The sequence below is a fragment of the Lipophrys pholis genome (genome assembly GCF_963383615.2).
Source record: "Lipophrys pholis genome assembly, chromosome: 17".
Taxonomy (NCBI): Eukaryota; Metazoa; Chordata; class Actinopteri; order Blenniiformes; family Blenniidae; genus Lipophrys; species Lipophrys pholis.
The window spans coordinates 20,294,967-20,319,150 of NC_137643.1; the positions used below are offsets into that span (position 1 = coordinate 20,294,967).

General features: G+C 43.5%; 1 protein-coding gene across 1 annotated transcript in view; it reads right to left on the reverse strand.

Moving 5' to 3' along the window:
- LOC308122391 (hippocalcin-like protein 1) overlaps window positions 1–23,904 on the reverse strand; it is a 45,924-nt gene extending 22,020 nt beyond the window's left edge. Inside the window, exon 1 of the mRNA XM_080484171.1 lies at window positions 23,411–23,904. The gene's annotated coding sequence lies outside the window, so the exon portion shown is untranslated. The remainder of the gene's footprint in view (window positions 1–23,410) is intronic.
- Between the last annotated feature and the right edge of the window lie 280 nt (window positions 23,905–24,184).

Sequence of the window (24,184 nt, forward strand, 5' to 3'; positions counted from 1 at the left end):
GTGTTGCGAAGCACGCGGACATTCCAAGACACAACAAGTTAGATAGTTAATCCAGTGACTGCCAACTACAAAACCACCAACTCTCAGGAGAACATGGACCGGGAGCCATGACACTCTGGACGCTGCCATCATTGCTATTGTCCATCTACCCGCACATGTGCAGAAGAACTGTTTACGTCGACCGTGGTGCGCGTTCGCAGCGTTTTTTTCGCCATCCACACGGTGATGAAGCCCGAGCGTTCTCAGGAATTTCGCGTTTTCTCTTGAAAACGTTCTTAGGGCGCGCTCTCTTTCTCAGCTGGTTAATGTGCTCTAAAGACGAGATAAATGGCGCCCTCATATCGCCTGCCAGCAGCCCCGTCATTAGGGAGAGTAAAGGATGAAGGGGGGGGGGGTTAGAGGGGAAGAAAATATGGACGGCGGAGGGGAGGGGGTGTTGAAGTGGTTTGCTGCACTAGAAGAAAACACACGGATCACTGGTGCCGTGTGAAAAAAAAGCGACAGATCAAACAAACTGACGGGCACCATCGATTTTTTTTTTTTTCTCTCTCCTCCTTCACTCAAGTGTTTTCAGCCTGCCGTCTCCCACTGCTTCTTCTCAAAGAGCAGCAATCTGAGAGGCCACCTGAGACGGTGGGCAGTTTATACTTCTTTTTTTCTTTTTTATCTTGTACTACTTCTCTTTTATTTTCAATGTTTTTCATTTTAGGCCTCACAATTTCCTGTAATTTTCAAAAAACAATTCACCTTTATATTCTCTCTCTCTCTCTCTCTCTCTCTCTCTCTCTCTCTCTCTCTCTCTCTCTCTCTGAGCTTCCTACCTGTCGACTTGCTGTTTGCCTGTGAGGCACTTAGAGAGAAACTGTAGCCTTCTATTGTCAGTATTCTACTGTGTCTCCGGCACACATAGATATAGGAATATAGGGTAGTGGAGAAGTATATAAAAAAAATCGACATAACATCTACAGCAGACCAAGAAGACACTCTGTTCCCTTTCTTTTTTAAGGTTCCTTCTTTTAAATGGAGAGTTGCTGTGTTTGGTTTCACTGTAATGTTTTCACAATTCGGGAGATATGAAAAGCGCTGAGCAACCTTTCATATATGTGATTTGTGGGCTGCAAATTGGAGAAGCTACTGCTGTAGGTGGCCGTGGCAAAGTGGGCTTTTCAAGAACGGTCTAATCTCCAGGCTAAAAACAGCAAATGAAGGTAAAACAGTTAGGAGAGCCTGGATTGCTAAAAATAAATGGATAAAATAGCCAAAAAGGACTCAATAAATGAATTTCAACTTCAAGTTATTTTATTTTCCCAAAACCTCATATTCACTATTATCCATGTCTTGGTATGCCTTATGCACGGTTCACATTTTGCTTCCTGCTTTTTTTGGAGATTCTGGCTCTGCTTTCTGGCTCCATGATTTCCCCTCCTCAAGTCTGATTGCTGCCCTGACGCGCTTCACCTGTGCCTGAGTGAGTGATTGTCTCCGTCTGATGGCGTTGGTATAAATTGGGCGTCTCCAGTGTGTTCTGGTTGTTGTTTGTGTCTCGGTCTGGGTCAGTCTAAGTTCCTGTTTTATCTCCAGGACTTTGTTATTTTGGTCATTTGGAGATTGTGGGTTTTTTCGGAGACACCTATTGAGGTGTCTTGCATCTTGAGTTCACCTCTGAGCCAAATGTAACGAGCTGGAACACTGATATTGACCCTAAGGTCAAATTTCCACAAAGTTTTCAAGTGAAAACAGAAAACCTGTGTTCCGTTTTCAAGGTCCGTTTACATTCCAATGATGCTCGGAGCCACTGAGAACTCAACTTTTCCAAAACGCTCCAACTCCGTCTCTACGTGCACAGCGGAAACACTGCCACTGCACATGCACACTACAGCCGTAGTAAATAGTTCTGCACGTGCGCAATTAGATGGACGGTAACAACAATGGCGGCCTCCGGAGCGTCATGACTCTAGACATATAAGCTCTAGATCTGTCAATGAGCTCTGGCTTCTGGTAGTGGAAAAACATTAAGGAGCATGACCAGATAGTGAAGTTGGCCGAACAAATCGCTTCTAAAAGAGTAATTTTATCACATTTTAGGCATACGTACTTAAAAAAATAATTTGTAAAACTTTCCTTTAGGTACCCATGAAAACATTTGTTCATTGTAGGGTTTTATATTGAAGCATGATGAAGTTATTGTCAGATCATTGGCAAAATAAATAAACACACTTTTCCATAAACTCTCCATTTGTCTTTGAGTGCCCAGAAAATAGCGCGATAATAGTTTGATGTAGCATTATTAAAATTAAAGCTGCATGTAGCGTTGAACACGGGACTCTGACTGAGACTGTCACCTGAATAGTGGACAGACGTGGCAACGTTTTAAAAGTTAAATGAAGTCTAAAGCCAACCTGTAGTGGTTGGAGGAGTTTAAAGGTCAGTTGAAGGGTTTTCAAATCCACTTCAACGTTACCTTGATTGGGATTGGCTAAACCCCCGATGACACTATATAGGGTTTGAATTCTGATTGGCTGGTTGGAGCAACACACTTTTTAAAAACTGAAACAAGCCAGGGAGAGAGAGGACAGACTTTCTTCACTTCTGGGGCGTCATTCCAGGTCTGGGGACGATTATTACTGTTGGGAAAACTATTAGAAATTGAATTTTGCATGATAAGAGCCCTTTAAAAATAATGATACTGGCACATCCCTGACCTAAACCCGACAGTTTAAGGTTTTGTTTTGGTTTCTAACTCATCTCATCTTTGTGGGATTTTGGCTTCTGTTTGTGGTACAGTTTAGTGGTTTATAAACAACATTATATAGACTGAATTGACATAACTCAATGATTGGATTTCAAAAAGCAAAACATAAACGTCAAAGCATTGGCACAGAGTCCTTGCAGAGTACTTTACTCACAGTAGCTCTCTTTCCCGCCTTCGTTGAATTGGTTTGTCACATAAAGAGGTGCTGATCAATCTGAATCACCTCATCAAGTTTTGAAATGTACGTGTTTCCCATCTCAAAAATAAGTAGGCACAGAGGAGAGCAGGGAGACAGGAGGCGGGATTGATGAAGACGCGGTGATTTATCGAGAGGAAGGGCATTAATGAAGTGGTTAAAAATAAGAATGAGGCCTGGTCCTCGGTGTGGAGCGCCGCTCTACCGCGGAGAGAGTTTTCAGAGCATGTCCAAATCAAGATAATGACTCGCCGCCAACGAGGGAGCAGGAGTATGACGCACGCCTGCTCACACAGGCCCTTTTAGACAATATGATACAGCAAACATCTTCATGATTTAGGGGACATGAAAAAATAAGAGTGACAGACACATAAGTAATGAGGACTTGTTTTTCTCTTCAGCTAAGGCAGGTGATCGGCACAAAAACAAGTTGTTGGCTTAAATTAAAATAGCGGCACGCCCTCTATCAGGTGTCTGTGGTTTCATTACAAAAATAACCACCAGCTCCCACTAGTGGCCCAAGATGAAAACTGCATTGTTTCTGTGTAAACGGACATCGCCTTCAAAATGCTGGCATCTAAAGACGAAACTTTTCTGAAACGAAAATGCCCCACAAACAATATGCGTTTTCACTTTGTGCAAACAGGGCTTGAGTTTCAGAGTCTCCCTGAAACATCAAATATCCAAAAGTACCTCGTTGGAAACAAATCAATGGAAATTTTGACACATATTTAGGGGGGAAAAAATACTTGCTATGATCAAATCAATGTGTGTTCAATATAGTGATGTTTTTCATACAACATTGAACAAAACATTAAAACCTTTGCACGAATCACACATTTTTAGGGAATGGTGGTTGATTTGGGAGTGATAGATTATTTCTATTCCATTCTAATGAATAATAAACAAATTAAAAACTGTATCTGGGAACAAGTACTCCTAAATGATACCTGCCATGGTGGATCTTCTCTCTATACACAGTATCATGTTAATGCATCCCAATACTCCTCTTCTGGAATATTCTTAATTAAACAGAGCTAGTGAAGTTGCATGACGATTATTATGAACACATTCTGTAGATTAGATCTGGTTACAAACATGTTTTGCTGGAAACAGTGGATAGTTTGGGTGATGGTATCCATCCATCCATCCATCCTTCCATCCATCCGCAGAGAGAACAACAGTCATACGCACTCACATTAACAAGTCCAGAGCAATTCAGAAAGATAAATCTACCTCAAACGTATGTATTTGGACTGCGGGAGGAAACTTGACAACACAGAGAAAACCAACATCCACAATATGGGAACATACCAACAGATATTCCTGGCAGCGGTGAGGCGGGAGTGTTTACCTCAACCTCAGCGTGCGGCTGACCCTCAAATCAAGGATTCTGAATCTTTCTGTTCTACGGTCAGAATAAGGAAGCTGTGAAACAAGACACAAAACTATAAAACCAAATTTGTCTCGCTTTCGGTCGTTTTCATGGAGGCAGTAGAAACTCAACTTTAATCGTGACTGACAGCAGGGGGCGTGGCCAATCTGTCAAGGGGGACACATCGGCCACGCCTCGATAACGCCAGCTGATATAAAGACAAGACATCCACCACCATCGCGTCACGTTTCTGATGAAGATGGGGGAACGCCGTCGAAATGCGTCAAAGACGTTGTACAAACAAACTTGCCCGACAAGAAAAAAAGCAAAAAATACTTAATGAAGTGAATTCAAGTATCTTTTTCTTTAAGTATATGCTTATTTTGCTTTGTGTTTACAGAAAGCTGAACTGTCGACGCTGAAAACGTTGTTTGGATAATTTAAAGTTTGATTCTATGAGGTGCTAACTGGATATTCTTATGCTATCCGGTTTCTTTTTATGTCACTTCTTACTGTTTTTTACGCCATGATTCAATTTATTGCCTCTGGTTCTTCCCTCGATAACAAGGATGAAGGTCAGTGAGGTTTGTGTCCTCATGGATTTAAAGGATGACCTCCAAAGGTACCGTGCCTAATACACTCCAGTGTTGTCCCAGAGAGCGAGTGTCTGGACCACAGAGCCCAAAGTGGCTTCACTTTGCACAAAACCTACTTTTACCTAACTTGATGGAAGTTTTTGAAGAGAGATTCACTTCCCGTGTCAAAGGGGTGAAGGTCACAACTGATGAAGCCTTTTGAATGAGAAGTGAGACGTTTAATACAGTAATCAAGCCCAAACGCCTTTGTGAGGCAGCTGGATACGTGACTGACTGTTTAAACACACATATTGTAAATACACACACCCTGCCCCAGAATCGTGTCGTCCCCAAAGTTATTTTCTCCACCTCATGCTTTCCCATGAACAAGAGTTGCTTGAACGGTGGTCACTTTGTAAAACCAGAAAACCGATTTTAAAAGTGCTAAAAACCCAAACCAACTGAATAATGACGGCGAGACGTTTGTCAAAAAAAACAAAAAAAAAACAGGATTTAATAGTCAAGTAATACAAATGAACAAAAGAAGACAGGAAGTCAGACTGCTATGGAGGAGGGCGACCTCATTTACGGTACATCTGTCATGAAGTCGATGCTATTTCCATCTGGGTCACAAGGGCAGGAGATAATCCAGGAGGCAACGTTTCAATTAGGTGCCTGAAAACGCAACGCAACCGCCAGCACTTTGACGCCCCGTTCAAAGTGAAAACCCACCGTATTTTCTGTGTTTTCGTTTCAGAGAAGTGTCACGTCTTCACTGCAACATTTTGGAAATTACGTCCGTTTGCATGGGAATGGCATAGAATTGTGTAGTTTCCATGTTGGGCCACAAGTGGGTGCTGTTTTTGTAACGAAACCACACATACAAGTGCACCTGAAAATGTTTGTATAGTCTGCATCCGATATTAATGAGGCAAACTTGTGAAGGCATTAAAAAGAGCCTTTGTGGCATCATAAAAATATAAAATTTTCCTAAAAATGTAAGCGAGTCAAATTATTTCTCCTGCATAGCATGACGGTGTCTCTCTTGTTGTTTACATGTGGGATCATAGGAGCTGCATTCAGAATCTGCTGTGTCTGTGAGAGCTGGACTGGCTCCGCCCACACATGCCCATCTTGGGAAGAGGAGGAAGTACTTCCTCTCGTGGTGCCATGTGCCAGAGCAGGGCTGCCTGATTGTGGGAGGAATGAAAGGGAGGGCCTACCTTGATTGGGATTGGCTGAACCCCCGATGACACTATATATGGTTTGATTTCTGATTGGCTCCAGTAGAAAGTGAAATTTGCATAATATGACCACTTTATTAATGTTGCTAAAATGTAATATTATGAACGCAATAATAATAATATAGAATTCTGATTGGAGGAATCTTATCTGCTTTTTTTTTGTTCCTGCTAAAATGACAACACAGTTCACACCAATGGGCCATGCATGTTAAAAAGGTTGTGGGGATCGGGGAGCGCGATTGTACGGCGCTGCCCAAAAATCCAAATACTCTGTAAAGAAATTCAGGAAGTCATTCAACACTTCCCACTGAAATGTATAACACTTTAGTGATTAACCCGAAGGATTGACAGGACACGATAGACATCTGCTGAAAATACTAACTGCTGCAGCAAAAAAAAACTGGTAAATGGTTCCAAAAAGATGCACCTACACTAGATAATTGGATTAAAGTTATCAAGGAGATTCATGAGAAGGAAAGACTGACCTTCTTACGACTCGTGCAAAAGGAGTTGTACGTTGCAAAATGGACTAAATAAGAGATATATTTTAAAATTTGGGATCACCCCCCTCGCTCCCTCATCCCGCACATACATATATTACCTGTGTACAATAATAAAACTCAAAATGCTGCGCAAAAAAAAAAACCTTTACCCAAGTTCCTTAAGAATGTTCATTATATGGAGATATAGTGGAAAACAATGCCTGGCGACTGAGACGACAAAGCCATTATATAGTATTCATATAGCCCCTGCAGCGCATGCTCATGAAATATTTACATTCAGGAAGCTCGTCTTCACTGAGGGAAAATTGACTATAACGCATTTATCAGAGACGCTGACTTGTGTGCGAGACGTCACGGAACACAAACGCTAATCACAGTGGACACCTGCATGAGGTAACGTCAAACTCACCCCGGGAAGTCAGACGTGGTTGACATGATGTCCTGCTGCGTTCAGATGTGTGCCGCGGCAACATGATGCCAACACTTGTTTGTGCCTCTTGGGATCCTTCAATTCACACTGTTTACATTACGCAGTATCATGGATACATCACGCAGTATCATGGATACAAATGACAGTAACAGAGCAACTTTTGACTAGCGAGAATGCGCCGGTAGCTAATGCAGGCTATTTTGATGTTTGAAGTGAAAATGCATTATTTTTGTCAGTTTTAGTTTGAGAAAAGTTCGCCTCATTTGAGAAACCACAGTCCAATACCATTGTCAATAGGTCAGGATTTTACTATTTAAAGGTTTTTGTGCGTTTCGACTAAGTTTCCCCCGGAGCTTGAAGAAGAACAGGCCACTGTTTTTACAAAATTTAGACCTGTTTACACAACATGTCGAGTGAAAATGCATCGTTTTTGTGTGTTTTCTTTTGAGAAAAGTTTTGTGTTTTACACAAAAGTGTAGAAAAACATGAAAACATCAGAAAACTGTAGTTTTCATGTAAGGCTACTGGTGGATGCTGTTTTTTATATTATGTGTAATTTATTATATAAAAATGTATTTATATTATAATTGATGTTTATAAATATCATATATAATTATATATTTTACTATATAATATTATATACATATGTATATTTTATAGTATAATATATATTCTAACACATTATTTACATTATAATATATTTGTTATGTGTATATGTTGTTCATACATTTGTTTATATAATTGTTGTTTCATCCATTATAAACATTAACAGTGGTGACATTCGTATGGACAGATGAAGAAGTTAGATCGCTATTATCGTTGGCTCTCAGAAGTATTAACCGATGTACTCATTTAAGCAGATCCTCAAAACACAATGAAAGTTTCCAGTGTTTACTTGAAAGCGTTGTCGTGTAAATCGGCTGACGGATGGGCTGATGGGTGTGAAATATATTTGACGGAGGAAGGAAGCGAGACGAGATTTCGCAGGCATACTGATCAGGTCAGCTCTGCGTCTTTCGCAGCGGAGGAACGCCATTCGACTGGCTCGCCAACTGCTGCAGCTCGCCATGTGTTTGTGTGGGAAGGGCCGGGTTCGAGCAGCATGTCTGCAGAGTCGACGACATCAAGAGAGGCAGCACAGCGTTCTGATCACACCGTATGCGAGGTGAAGAGACAATACGGGAGGGACGTGTTTGCGAGGTTCGCTTTCATTGAGAGGGGGAGGATGAGGCGGAAGGCAAAGCAGGCGATTGCTATAAAAGAGAGATTACACGAAACCAGAGGAACCCTGATGGATAATTAACGCTACTTTTCCATCTTCCGCCCGCCCTCCCTTCCTCTCCGTCTGCTTTCGTCTCGGTATCTGCTCGCTGCAGCGCCATGACCTTTATCGAGTGTGTAATTCTAGCGCGGGGCCTGAGCATAATAATATATGAAAATCCATAAGTGTCTGCTGCGCACGTCGCAAACTGCAGACGGGGGGGTTGAGTTGCTGACAGGCGGCGACCGAGTCTGCCGGATCAGGGACCACGCTCCCGTGAGGGGCTGGGGTCGGTTCTTCAGCTTGACCTCAGCCATTGAGCCAGGCACGTTGAATATTTCACAACAGCGATCCCCAGGAAAGTTTGACCAACTTGCATGAATGTTCCAAGAAAGATCGGTTACTCGGCTTGTTAACCCCGACCGCTGCCGTCCCATATAGTGCCGTTAGTGCAATTCACATTTCTACCACAAGTTGACTGAGTGGACAGTTGAACCATACATACAATTTGGTATAATTTAAGTTTTCAGCATCGAAAAGATGCTTGTCATGTGATTCATGCAAGGCGGAGCTTGACAATGCAGCCAGAAGCAAAAATGCTTTAATATATAGTATAAATACAGTATATCAAGCCAGCCTTAAATCTCTGTAGAGCACTAGTACATTCATGATTTAGAAATTGAAAAATCTGTGATGTTGATTGTGATTTAATGATATATTAAGTGGAAATTAGCTCCCTAATGTGCCTCTTAGAAATGATCAAATCTGTTGAACATAATTAAGATCAACAAAATCGCTTCTACCTTATTGACTTCCACCATTCAACCATTAAATGTTTCAACTGTCTGAGCTGCGACTCATGAGAACAACAAGCTGTTTGTCGATTGCACTTTAAAGAAATGCCAAACAAAGGGTTAACTCGTATTTCTGTCATAACCTTGTCATTTCCAAGTTGCACAGATGGAAGTCTTAAGGAGCTTTATGTGAAAGATCAACTTGTCTCCCCGCGGCGCTTTCTTCTATCCCCAAGAAAATCAATGGCGACATTTGTCGGTTTGAGAAAAGCCAATTTACTCCCAATATGGGGGTAAAACCAGACACCAACACTCCCCACAAAAAAAGGTATTTGTGAGATTGTGACCCTACACAGATCTACAGCATCCATAGCTTCTCCTCAGGGGTCACAGGAGCAGCTATTCCTGTGGCGGCGAATCCTGATCGAGTTCTATGCTTAGCTGCAATCGATCCGCCGACACACAACACCCATCTTCCCCACGCTCTCACTTACTTCTTCTCCCTCTCCGCCCTCCTCCATCCCTCTACCAACCCCTCCAACCTGTTTTCAGTGTCACTTTGTCATTTTTTTTTAGCCCTTGTTCTCTGCTAAAAGCTTTGGGTCCGGTTCGCTCGCTGCCCAGGCTCCCCTATTATCGCTCTTAAAAAAAAAAAAAAAAAAAAACTCCGCCCCCTCTGGCTTTAGTGACCCGGAGGTTGAATTAAACGACGGGTCCAGTTGCGGCGTCCTCATTTAGCTGCCTGGCAGCGTGGCCAAACCGCCAGAGGAGCAACCAGGCTGAAACCTCTGAACATTCCACAACTCTGAGTAGAATGAGGAGCCAACATGTGTAAATTCTCATTAAAGCCACGTTTCAAGAGAAAACGCATCGTTTCAGAAACGTTTAATGTAGTTAGCCTGTTGGGCCACAAGTTGGCGCTGCTTGGTGTTTTTGTAATGAGACCACACACAATAAACATTAACAATGAAAGAACACAGATATTCTAGTTGACTGACCACCAAGCTGGATTGTTATTACGGTGACTGTCAAAATAAAACCACCTAGTTGGATCGTTATTACGGTGACTGTCAAAATAAACCACCAAGTTGGATTGTTATTACGGTGACTGTCAAAATAAAACCACCAAGTTGGATCGTTATTATGGTGACTGTCAAAATAAAACCACCAAGTTGGATCGTTATTATGGTGACTGTCAGAATAAAACCACCTAGTTGGATTGTTATTACAGTGACTGTCAAAATAAAACCATCAAGTTCCAGGAGAATATGGACTGGGAGTCGTGACACCACGGAGGCCGCCATGTTTGTTGTTGTCCATCTATTTGAACATGTGCAGCAGAACTATTTACCACGGCCACGGTGTGCAGTGGTAGACGCAGCGTTTCAACAAGGAGGCGCCCCCCCCCCCCCCCCCGAGCGTTTCCGGAAAGTTGCGTTTTCACCTGTCCACACGACACCGGAGCCCGAGCAATTGCGGAACATTCCTCCTTGGGAGCCGTTTCCAAAAAGTTGCGTTTTCAGTAACTCCAAGCAGCGTCGTTACGTAAACAAAACACCCAAAGCACTTGAAATCCATGAATCTGACGCAAATACTGGAAAACGCGGGTACGAACCTGCACGCGTCAGGAGAGAAACCTAATTCTTCTGATGTCCATTCAGTCGCCCTGACAGTCGGGGGAAGGTTGCGGTTTGCTGGGTTGTGGCGTCCGGTGTAAGTGATATCGTGAGCCCAAGTTAAATAGGACCGCTCTCCTTTCAACCCGCCGGCGGTGTCACGTCACCTGGGGAGTGAGCCGTCCCTCAGGCACCCCGCACCTAAAGGGTTACTTCACTTTTCTTTTCTTTTTTCTCCCGCCGCTCTCTTGCAGGACGTGACACACGCTTCCACCGCGACGGGGATTTAAATAATTCTCCCAGCGTCAAACTGTCTCTGTTCCTCATTCACGTATTCAGGTCAAGGATGGTTCTGTCACGAGAAATCAATAGGGAAAGAAAAGAAAGAGACAAAAAAAAAAAATAGACAGCCATGTGGGGATCGGAGGATCACCTGGTTTGGTGAGCGGCACCACTTCCTTTGCCGCAGCCAAGATAAGTTCACCTTCCGCACACGACACCCGGTCCCAAAGACAGTGGAGCCTCACCAGTGACGACAGTCAGAGAGACAGAAACTCACAACAGCCGTGCTTGATGGATTATGAAATTAGCTCAAATAAGATTTGTCTATAAAAAAAAACCAACTTCTTATTTTGCACACAATATACATATTTTCATACTCTAACTTGTTTCAAATATGACAAATTTTCTTTAAATTTCAAGGTTGTGTCGATGTTTTTACACACAGATCATATCAGCAAAAACATGTTGATTCATGTATATTGAAAATGAAAGAATGCAACTTTATAAGAGATTAAACCAGATTTATTTATTTTTTTATTATTGTTTTTCCAGCTTTTGATTTCCTTTATTTTAAACGCGAATTTTAATAATTTCAAACCCAGTTTCTCTCCTCTGCCTGATGTGTTGCATGTTCGAATGTTTGCTGTTGTTAACACAAGTTAACGGTTAGTAATAATAAGAAAAAACATTGTAATTTTAATTTCTTTTTTCTGAGAATTGAAGACCAAATTGCCGTAATAGTGACATCAGGCAGGAGGGACGTCGGCAGAATAACGCGAGGGCCCTCAAAGCCAAACGGAAACCATAAAGAGACATAAAGAAGAGACGGATAAAGAACCAGGGTGCAAAGTGAAGTGTGCCGAGACAAAACAAAGAGAGAAAGCGTGACAGTTAAAGAGACGTAAAGCTGAGAGAAACAATGGTGAACGCTGCGATCATGTGGTGCTGATGAGTGTCAGGGGTGTCAGAGGCAGATGGGAGAGGCATGAGCGTCAGTCTTCTCCAGCTGCTCGCTGGCACATGCTGTGACGTCAAGGTTACGATCCCCCCCACCCCTCCTTTCTCACTCCCTTCCCTTCCCGTTTACCGCATTCGTCCTCGCCATGCACTGTGTGACATGGGCTCATCCCCCCCCCCCTCCCCTCCACCACCAGATTTTTCTAATGCCGCTGTTAAAACAAAAACAGAGAAAACACCCAAACGACTCAAGACGAAATCTTTGTTTTACAGTTATACCAGACTAACTCAACATTTTCGTACATGGAGAGTTGGAGGCGATATAAAATCAGCATAACTTCCAATGACAGAGGGAGTCTGGGTTTCAAGAAAAGTACACCAGAAACCGGCTCCACATTAAAGATGAGTCATTTTTAGATTTTTCTGTGCTGCTGAGAGAAAAAAAAGAGTCAAACTTTCTAAAAATACCACATCATCCCCTCCCCTGCTTGCGCCGTGACTTTGGTCAGGGAGGCAGAACGCCGACTCAGCGAGAATTTCCCCTTCACTGGTGTCCAGCGCTGGAGGCCCGTGAGCCGCGTGATGGAGATATATCCCACAATGCATTGGGCATGACGCGCTCGGCGCGGCGAAGGGGTGCGGGGCTCGCCCCGAGCTCGGATGGGAAAAAGATCACACGTTCAGACAACTTGCTCGTCTCCGTCCGCCCGCAGCCGCACTGCCGCCTCGCGTCCAGCGGGCTGCGCTGTGAAGTTCACACGGCGCTCCCCGGTTCTCCACCGCGGCGCCGCCGGGGAGCGCGACTCCCTGGCAACCTCGAGGTGATAAGAAGTCCTGCAGCTGTGTGACATCAAACTCTGCTGCTTATTCAAGCCGGATTCAGTCTGTTCATCAAATATTAGAATTCAAGGGGAGATGATGATCTTAATACATAATTCAGTACTACGTGCGTCACGGTATTTCCATCTGACATGAGCAACAATTGAATGTGTTTTGAAGCATTGGATTAATAATCCTTGATTAACCTTGTTTAGTTACCCAGAGTAAACAACCAGAATCCGTTTTCCGTTTTTGGTCTCATTTATACAACATTTACAATAATAATAATAATAATAATAAATGTGGGATAAACATTTGATATTTAAGGTGAACACTGAAAATGCGACTTTCCGACTCTGTCTCCATGGAAACAGGAAAACACAACTTTTCTGAACCACTGTTGGTGGCACTGGCAGTGGTGGAACTGCTGCCACTGGTCAACCAAACCACGGCTGTAGTAAATAGTTCTTCTGCACATGCAAGGAGATGGACAGTAACCACAAGAGTGTAATGACACCCGGTCCATGTTCTCCTGGGACTTTAGAGTCACAGTAATAACAATCCAACTCGGGCCTCTGTCCATATGAATGTCCGTGTTTCACCATTATTACTATTTATTACAAAAACAACCAACAGCGCCAACTCCTGTCCCTACTTGCGAACTGCATCGTTTTTTTAGCGTTTTCTGTGGAAAAGGACGTCGTTTTTAAAACGTTGAGGTGTAAACGCAAAACTTTTCTGAAACGAAAACCCGACAAAATGCATTTCCCCTTAAAGTTGTCATGACAACCATCATAAAAGAAGAAAATGTGATTTTTTTCTTTTTTAAATTTGTATGGCTGCTACATCGTATTTTATCATCACAATATGGCAAAAACTCTTAAGTCAAGACTTTCCACATGTGGAGCGTTTGATTGAAATTGTTTCTCCCCGTGTTCATGGAGACAGAGTTGGGAGCCGAAACCCTTTCGAAAAGTTGCGTTTTCAGTGGCTGCGCTGTGTAAACGCAACCCCAAATTCATGTTGGGGGGGGGGGGGGGGGGGGAGTGACTTGGCCAGGTGAGTAATTCACACTACGATTTGTCAAAGAATTTTGACAACTCGTGAATCGTCTCCGCTGAAGTAAATAATCGTCGCCCAGCTCAGAAATCCACGACGATCCGCTGTCGGCATGCAAACGTTTCCCGGAGTTAATTGAATGAGTCGGCTCGCGGGGAGTCCTCGTCCCGCTTTCGCTCCTCTTGAGCTCCACATTGAAAACTCAGGCGCTGATCCAACGGCTGAGGAGTCAGAAGAAGAATGAACGCTGCTGAGAAGAGCTGCTAAAGGCCATGAAGTCTGAAATGCCAGCGCCAAGCTGGTTGATAAATGGATGGACAGAAAAAAATAGAAACAAAAAAGACAGGGTGGCCGGTTGTGCAAACTTCAACGTCTCTGCCAGAACTACAGGAAGACCGACGTCTGTCATATCAGCCGTTTTCCTCGGCGGCCACCAATCGGCTGCGGCGCCGTCGACTATTTCACGCCTCGCGGCTGAGAAACAGCAGCAGCATTAATTCATCGCTCATTTATTTGACCGGCACTTCATCAGCCGGTGAGAACGAGGAACACGAGGGTCGGGAGGAGTCGATGAATCTTCCGCGAACGGAACGCCACCCGAGTCAGGAGGAGACGGAGGAGACGGAGGAGACGATCCCGCTGTGGCCCGACGGGAGGGAATGCGGTCTGCACTATAGTCCAGACATTTCCTGTTTACATTTCCGTGTCATCAATTACATGACCAATGAACAACTAGGAAGTTTTTAACTGAGATAAATACGCAACAAAAAAGAAGTTATTTTTAATCTAATAAATATATCTAATATAAATAAATAATACACTTTATTTATTTATTTATTTATGTGTGAAAATAGAACGCTGATACAAGCCAGGCTGGCTATGTCGTCCAGTCGGACTGCATATAGTCATTTTGTTTGATATTTGCTGTTTGCTTTATTTTCAATGGGGAGGATGAATTGTGATAAAGGCCTCAGGGCTTTCTGCTCCTTTTCATTCACGAATCCACAAACTTTTGTTCCGCAAACGTTATATTGCATAGTTGTGGTGATTGAATCTACGCAACAGAAGAATACTCCTTTTTCTTTTTCTTTTTTTTTTTTGTTATCAGCTCCACAAAATTGAGCTTGAAAAAAAAAATAAAAAGGTTGCGATGTGATTGCACCAGCAGCAGGAGAAATGAGTCTGCAGTCATTACTGCTGCTTGTAAATGCCTCCGAGCCAGCCGGCGCCAGATCGATTTAGCTATTTCTGATTGGCCGCATGTTATTGCCCCGAGAGCCCGAGGGGTGGGGTGGGGGGGCTGCTCGGGTCGGGGAATTGGAGCCTAATCTTTGAGAGTTAGAATCCGTATCCGTGACGTGTGACGTAAGAGACGCGTCGAAATGGAGAGGTTGACAAACCCTTGAGGTGGGTGGGGAGGTGGTGGAGTCAGGGGAAGATGCAAATATATGTTTGTTAGTTCGGATTAGATTGTCCAGGGTAAAAAAAAAAAAAAAAAAAAAAAAAAGACTTATTAGGCTTTCAAGCGAGCCAGATGAAAGGAACGAGCTGAGGGGGAGAGAAAAGGCACTTAGAACAAGTGAAAGGCTGCAAAGGAAATATCCTCGTGGGCAAAGAGGCGATCCGGCTGCTTTGAGATAAGATCTCTGAGGAGGCGCCGCGTTCTCCACCACACCTTATCGGCCTGGAGCGGCCCCCATCCCGCCCCTCCTCCCCTCCCCCGCTCGGCTTCATTAGCCAAACCGCATGCCGGGCTCCGGGAGTAATTGGCTGCCCTTTCAGACTCCTAATGGCTCCAGGAGAGGAAAGGAGAGTGATAAAATGGGGAGGGGTTTAATGTAATTTATTAGAAATGTCCAAAAGTGGACATTTGATGTGTGATGTCTTTCACAACTTCAGACCCTGTAGCGCCGCATTATGTTGCAATATGTGATAATGTAATAAAGGTTCAACTCATTATGTAATAACCTGCCTCATTCTGCAATAACTTGTTGCATATTGCAACAGTTATTACAAAACACGGGTTAAACGATTAAATGCACTCGGTGGCACGAACAATCTGGTTTCATTTACAATCTGGTTTCATTTGTTAGAAAACGGAAATGTCCGGCGGAAATACTGATTGGATTGTAACTATAAAAATCGACCAGCCACAACGGCAGGTGATCTAAAAAGTTCAACCTGCTTTTAGAGCCCTGTGTTCTACCGTCGCTATGTTACCAGGACATGAGCAAAAAGCAAAGAATGACTCATAATTCTAGTCCAAATGAATCTTAATTTGTTCTCAATATTCAACATAGAACCATGCATACGGATAAACGACACAATTCATTACATAATGTATCAAATTATTACATTTCCTAAAGTGGAACACCCACATTTTCTAATAACTGTTGCAATATGTAAAAAGTTATTAATTTATTACATATTGACTGTTACATAATGCAGCACTACAGACCCCGTTTATACGACAACATTTCAAGCGGTAAGGCATCACTTCAATAACGTTTTGCGTTTTAAACAGTAATGTTTTGAAAACGATGTCCGTTTACGTGAAACCGGCAGAAACGCTGAAAATTATGTCGTTTTCGCGTAGGGCCACCAGTGGGTGCTGTTGGTTGTTTTTGAAGTGGAACCACACACGTGCACAGACAATACGCTATGAACACTAACAATGGCGAGTCGGAGCGTTTTGGGAAAGCTGCATCTTCAGAGGCTCCGAGCACAAAATTTAGGATATAGTTCTAATCCAAACAAAGATTGCAGCATGCCGTAGTGAATCGTTGTGCCCGTGCACGAGAAGGATTCATTCATAACAGCGAATGTGCCGTGTGCTCTTTAGTCTTGTATTTAATTGCACTTTTTCCAACAAATTGTACATTTACTACAACGTCATCGCTTTCAGGGTTTCAGCTGTTTACATGTAAACAGACATTGTTGTCAATACGTTGCCGTGTAAACGCAAAACTTAACTGACACCGAAAACGATGTGTTTCCACTCATAAAAACGAGGCCTAAATATTGAGGTTTGGAGCTGTTTTGTTTAAATATGTCATATTTCGAACTATTTTGAAAGAATTAGTTTTGACTTTAAGCATTCCAGCATGCTAAATGCTAACAGCCTATTTAAAGAAAGGAGTCGGAGCATTTTTAAAAATGTTCCACCTTGGGGGCGGTTTTCACAAACATTTGTTTTCAGTGACTCCGAGCATCGTTGTCACATAAACAGACACCCAAAACACTGCAAAAGTTTTCAGTTTTCACTTGTCGTGTAAACGGGGCCTAAACATACAAGTTATTAGTTATTTTCTTTAACTGTGTCATATTTTAAAGTCACTTTATAGGATTTGTTTTGACTTTTAGCATTCCAGCATGCTAATGGCGGTCATTAGGTTGCTTCATCTTTAAAAAAACAACAAAACAGCAATATCCAATATCTAACTTGATGCAAACACTCATCGCTCTAATGGTTTATGAGAAAGCTGTTATGTGGTATTTGTGAAGTAAAATGCATCAAAACTCATCAACCTTGAATGGATCCATTTTCATTTCTCCTGCCCATCACTGTGTTATATCGGCAAACCGCTAATCTGTTTTGAACCGAGCCCTGCAGTCTGTCTCTTTGGTAGGCTTAACTCTGTCTTGTCCAGGAAGAATTGCTCTCACACAACATTCAGTCAGCTCAGATCAATGCCACTGCTGGAAAACGTACACAAACCTTTCAAGGAGCGACTGCAAAGTGGCGACGGAATCCCAAAAATCTGGAAACCAAACCGTGTCCACAAGAAAACCGTCCCTCCGATCCGCCAGCCCCGCATGTGTGCGGCTTGATGAATTACTGACCTGCGCTCACGTGCACAGGACAGGAACCGTAATGCAAAGTGACTTTCAGGCGGCGCATTACATATTCCATGGCTGTGCATGGTCGGGGGCATCGCGTCAAGAATTTCTAGCGGCGTCGCATGAGACCAAGGTCACCTGTACGAGAACGGCTGCATCTTGACTATTAACTCCAGGAGAAAGAAATCCATCGCGTGCGCAGGAGAGACGTGTCCGATAACCAGTGAAGAGAGTGCGTCACGAGACGATTGATCTCGCCGTCAACGGAAACGTATCTCCACAGTCATTTGTCAGGTACTTCAAGGTTAAGAGCCTTTGATGCATAGAGTCGTAACACTTGCTGTGTGTTCATACAAGTCTCATTATGAGGATGTGGAAATGCCGTCTAAACAAGACTCCGTCGGACAAACTCCGTCTCCATGTAGAGTCACCCGGAATATCAATCCAACTTAGTCGTCTGTCCACTAGAATGACCGTCTTCTTCCATTGTCTGTGTGTGTGGTTTCTTTACAAAAATAAACAACGCCCCCTAGTGGCCCAATATGAAAACTACATAATTTCTGATGTAAACGGACATCGTTTTCAAAACGTTTGCGTACAAATGCAAAACAACAGTAGCATGACTTACTTGTCTTACGCTAACTACAACGTTTTCGAAACGTTACTTTTCTGAAACGATGTCGTATAATCGCTGATTTGAAATTAATACCTTATTTGGCATTGTTAAGATTAGAGTGCGAAGCCATCGAATGCATTATGTTCACATCATGTCAACGAGTCGGAGGTTTGAAGATAAAATGACGGCCAGAGTGACAACGATCACAATGAGTAGTACAATGTCGCGCAATAGTCAGACGTTATTATTTAAGCAATGACGGAAGGATTTTTGTCTTTTTCGTGTGTTGCTGACTTGGATTTGTCACAATGCCAATGGTGATGGTTGAGGATTTGGTCAAGGTAAGGCAAAGACATAGATGGATTAAGTCTAAAACAACACCACCGTCAAAACAGCAACAGTAACCAGGCCACACAACATTTTACATATGTTAAAGGGTTTAAAGATCTCCTATTATCCAACTTTTCAATACTTCTACAAGGTCATTTTGGTCCAGAAATCTTGTATTCAAAATTTCGAGCTTTTGCTTGATTTTCCTCCATTTGAATATTGTATCATAGGAGCTGCATTCAGAATCTGCTGTGTCTGTGTGAGCTGGACTGGCTCCGCCCACACATGCCCATCTTGGGAAGAGGATGAAGTACTTCCTCTCGTGGTGCCATGTGCCAGAGCGGAGCTGCCTGCTTATGGGAGGAGTCAAAGGGAGGGCCTACCTTGATTAGGATTGACTAAACCCCCGATGACACTATATAGGGTTTGATTTCTGATTGGCTGGTTGGAGCAACACACTTTTTAAAAACTGAAACAAGCGAGGGAGAGAGAGGACAGACTTTCTTCACTTCTGGGGCATCAGTCCAGGTCTGGGGACGATTATTACTGTTGGAAAACCTTTAGAGAGTCAATTTTTCATATGTTTTGGGTTCGAATTTTGCCCTCAGCTGCAACGGTTAATGCCCGGGTTGCTGGCTCGAAAACACGACACGTCACTGAGTTCCCCCCTACAAGTAAAGCTGCGTGTGCGTGTGCGTGTGTGTGTGCAGGCAACCTTGTGTGAGAGATGAGTGCTCCAGTGCACATTTATCTTCTTATGTAACCACTAGACAAGCATGAGCACATACAGGCCGCCTGCTGCCTCTACCTACCAAAACTCCAGCGTTTTCCCCTCGGATGGAGCGGAGCAGGTTTCCTCAGGACACCCACTATAGACCTTCTTGTTCGGGCCGCGCCTCCACATCCTCGTTAACCTGCGGGTCGGGCTCATTTGCGGCCGCATCATCCACCTACCGGCATCACCCGTTTCACTCCCGTCTGCCCTTATATGACAGCTGACCGTAATGACCTGCGACTCCCAGAAAAAAAAAAAAAACAGAATACCGGATGACTTCCAGAGGTGACGCCAAGCCCGACAGGAACTTGTTAAATGTGGGCGGATTATAACAGGAGGCAAACGACAGCTGGGTGGCATTCAGGGGAGATAACACAGAGGCAACCGGTGTAGCCAGAGTCAGATACGAGCTGGCTTGTTATCTCAAGGAAAAAGCACGGCGGAGATCCCGGACACCTCTGTGACAGATGATAATTTAAGATGGCATGTTCCATAGCCCCAAGAGCCACCGGGCTCCCTGCCTCTTATTTAATTTATCTAGCTGTTGCTGTTGCCGATCAGACGCTCGTATCTCCAATAAGGATGGAATGACATGTTTTACGTGACACGGGAGACAGCAGCTGGAAAAGGGTGTGGATTTTTTCACTGACGGGCTGTTTAGGACGTCATATCAGTAATCTATCGCTGTGCAGCTACCGGAAGACTCGAGAGAGTCACACAATATACGGTTTACCATTATTGCAATGTCGAAGTGCACTACAACGGCAATAAACGCATATCAACATATCTGGCCAATCAGATGAGAGCCTTACTACGCTAGATAAACACCCACTTGGGCCCAATCACAACAAAGAGTGCAACATGATCTGAAAAAACTCATTTCCAAGTTAGAACACTATAACATCTTTGATAATTATCACAAATAATTTGGTTATCACAGTAGATAGAGCCTTCATTTAAATATCCAGGTGATATTATAGAATGAGAATGGGACTTCTTCACAATTCTTGAGCAGTTTCTGACTGGAACGGCTGATTTAACAGCCGATTGTATTGAAATGGGGAAAATCTTCTGCACATAACTACAAAACTGCAAACAGCAATTTACTAAGTTAATTGAAAATCTGAAAAATCTTGAGGATTACAGTTAATGAAATGAGTTTTTTGGGGTTTGATTACCGAGTTTACTGATGCATTGATCACAGATTTAATGCAGAGGTTCTTTTTAAACCAAAACATACCAATATTGTACCATAGCTGTGATTAGTGGTCAATCAACTATAACAGTTCAGTATTTCAGTTCTTTTAGTGCAGGGGAGTCAAACATGAGGTCAATACTGGCTTCAATCCGGCCAAACCGCCAAGCAAATTGTAAAAATTCCAAAGAAAACTTTTTTATTTGAAAGAAACTTCTTAAGAAGCACACAACGAAGCACTGAGATGTGAGATTCAGTGATCCTGCAACGAACGATAGCAAACTGGCATTAGCCTCAAAGTCATGCTATCAGGGTGAGTTTGTGAAAACACCCATAATGCAACAGCTTCAGGAGAGGTTTTTGGGAGATTTCACTCTATTTTTGTATTAAAATTGGCTTAATGTTGAGATTGTAGTCATTTTTTTTTTTTGTGGCGATTGTTTCATCTTCTATACTCTGTGCAGACAAAACTTCCACGTTTAAAACCCAAAACGGCAACGCCTTCTTTATGACTGACAGTCCCTATATGGCTGGGCTGTCGTTTAATCCCATTAAGACGTTGAGATGAAGCGCTGCATCCCCCCCCCCATAAACAAAAGTCATTTCAAACCATGCCACCATGAGTAAAAGACATAAATCCCCCACAAAGAACTGAAGACAAACGACTGTTCCATCACCAATATAAACCAACAAACGCTGCCTTTTTTTTTCTTGATCACGACCAACGGACGTTGCTTTGATGCACACAGAAATACTGCAGTTTTTTTTTTGTAGCAAGCACACAACTGAAGTGGCTCTCGCCACTGTAAAACAAAGCATTATAACCTGGACGATAAGAGCCAAAACACAAGCTGTAGCGGAATCGGCTCACGACAACGCCTTAAAGTACCACGGCTTGGTGTCAATACTGGGAGGGATTTTCAGTGAATTCATAACTAACTGAAAAGTGGGGAAGTTACCAAACGATACATGTGAACACTGTCAAAATAGAAACACTCAATAGGGGGATTGCTTATCAATATATGGCTATCAAGGTGCATAAAGTAGCATGATTTCCATATGTGGATGAGTGTCTTTTCTGTCAACAATAATCATTTTTTATTGATTTTACCACTATCTCATCTGACTTAAAGTGGTAACTGACATATTCACTGTTTTCCGTTATCAAGGAAATCAAACCCTTTCTGTTCGTCTTTCCAAGGTCTTATCTACATGAATGCTCCACAGTAACCCAACAAGGAATCTTAAAAAAAAAAACAACAAAGAAAAGGTGACAGCCACAAGAAGTGTCCATACATCAGTGGCTCTTTTATCAGCGGGACGAGACAAAGCGACAGCCCTGTTGTTTTCTAAAAGACATTGATGTGACTTGCTATTGGACGACCAACTGAAATCAGCTTTTTAACCACAATTCCTTGATTTTGAAAAGTCAGTTGAACGTACTGAGTTACTCAACGAAGTCTAGCAGATGGGGTGTGACTGAGAAATCTCCGATCAAGTGAAAATTACAGTTATTATTGCCTTTATTACATAAATAATGGCCCCATTTGTCACCTTATTAGCGATTAATACATGTGTCTAGGACGTTGGATAGCAGAGTGAGTAATTGTTACCTCACAGAATTGGTGTTTCACAGTGGGAAGGAAATACGGTTAATGACAAAATATAGTTTTTATTTACTGGATTCAGAATGTAATCCTAATTTTCAGAGAGAGACTGGGATGCAGAGAAACAAAAATGGCTTTTAATTAAGAGATCATTCTCATCAGTAGTGCAAATTTTTCCTTTTGCCCCACTGGGAGAAGTAGCTGCCGACTTCTGTTCTTGAGGAATAGTTGACACAGCAGTAGCTGAAGGTCTTGGAAGATAAATTTCTTTCGTTGAAAAGATGCAGCAGATTGTCCTCACGTTAGCAGAGTAAATACCAAGGAAAGCGAAAATGCGAAACTTTCCTTGCGTTCTGGGTGTCTGCGTGTTTACATGACAACGGTGCTCAGCGCCAATGAAAATGCAACTTTTTGAAAACACTCCCGACTCTCCGCAACTTTTCGATATGCTTCTGCCGTGCATGTGCACCACAGCCTAGTAAATTCCTCTGCAACACGACTCCCAGTCCATATTCTCCTGGGACTTGGTCATTTTAGAATTGAGATTCACCCGGAATAACAATCCAACTTGGTTGTCTGTCCATATGAATGTCCGTGTTCTTCCACTGTTAATGTTTCGGGCGTATTGTTCTCTGTACGCGTGTGTGCTTGGTTTCATTACAAAAGCCAAACAACAGCACCCACTAGTGGCCCAACATGAAAACATCATCGTTTCCGATGTAAACGGGCATCGCTTTCAAAATCGTGAAAACGTGGAACGACAACGCAAAAGTGATGTGTTTTCCCTGGAAATGTTGCGTAAAGGGACTCAACACTGCCACCTCGTGTACAACAGCAGCCCCACTTATTGTGCCTCTTTAAAGCACAAATCCTTGATGTAGTTTCTAGTCCAGAATTAAAACCTTATAAATTGGTGTGTGATGTTTGGATCCAGTCATGAAGCTGAGACAGGAGTAAAGAGCTCAGGCAGCAGCCTCTTGTCCCACATTGGGATCATTCATAAAAGAATAAACATGGCTGTCCTGCCGCTGCCGCTGTGATTGCATTATGTGTCTCCGCTCAGTTTGCTCCCACTGATGTTTATTAAACTGAGCACAAAGGTGTGAGGAATGAAGCTGAGGACCAACAAGCAGCGAGGAATAAACAGCAATCTACACACAATGCAGGCAGATGCGTTTTCTTACCCGGGTAGAAGAGGAGGATGAGGAGGAGAAGAGGAAGAAGAAGAGGAGGAGGAGTATTATCCCTGCTGTGGATCAGCGGGAGCCGGTGCGCTGGACGGCCGGGGAGAGATGCGGGGATGCCGCGGCTGCTGACGCGCTCTGGACTGGCTTCGCTCCGGAGCTTGATCGCTGCTGCAGCTTCTTAACGCATCCACACGCGCACACATCCACACACATCCAGAGCCACTCACACACACACACACTCGCGCGCGCGCACACGCGCACGCACTACTCCAGCTGAGTGACTGACTGTGAAAGGGAAGTGTCCCCTGGCTACAGCAGCCGAGCCCCGCAGACCATGTCACCGTGCAGGCGGGAGGCAGCAGTGATGGTGCTGCGGTGCGTTATGGCTGCTGCTGCGGCTGCGGCTGCGGCTGCTTCTCTCTCCTCCACAGGCCGGGACGGGACAGCAGCGAGCCGGAGACACTGTGGCAGAGTGGAGAGCGTGTGCGCCGGTGGAGTGGATTTTAAACCGGGGGGGATGGTGTCGTTAGGATTACGTGGTAGGGGTTTAATTAGATAGCGCTGAGCCCATTGGCACCGATGTTGCGCACAGCCCTCCTCCTCTCTCTCTCTCTCTCTCTCTCTCTCTCTCTCTCTCTCTCTCTCTCTCTCTCCTCTGCAAAATAAATAAATGTGTGTCAGTGATTCCGCAAAGCACTGCACAGTTTCAAGGCACTGCACAACAGCACCTATCACTGCAAAACCGCCACACACCGAGCAAAAGCGCTCTGT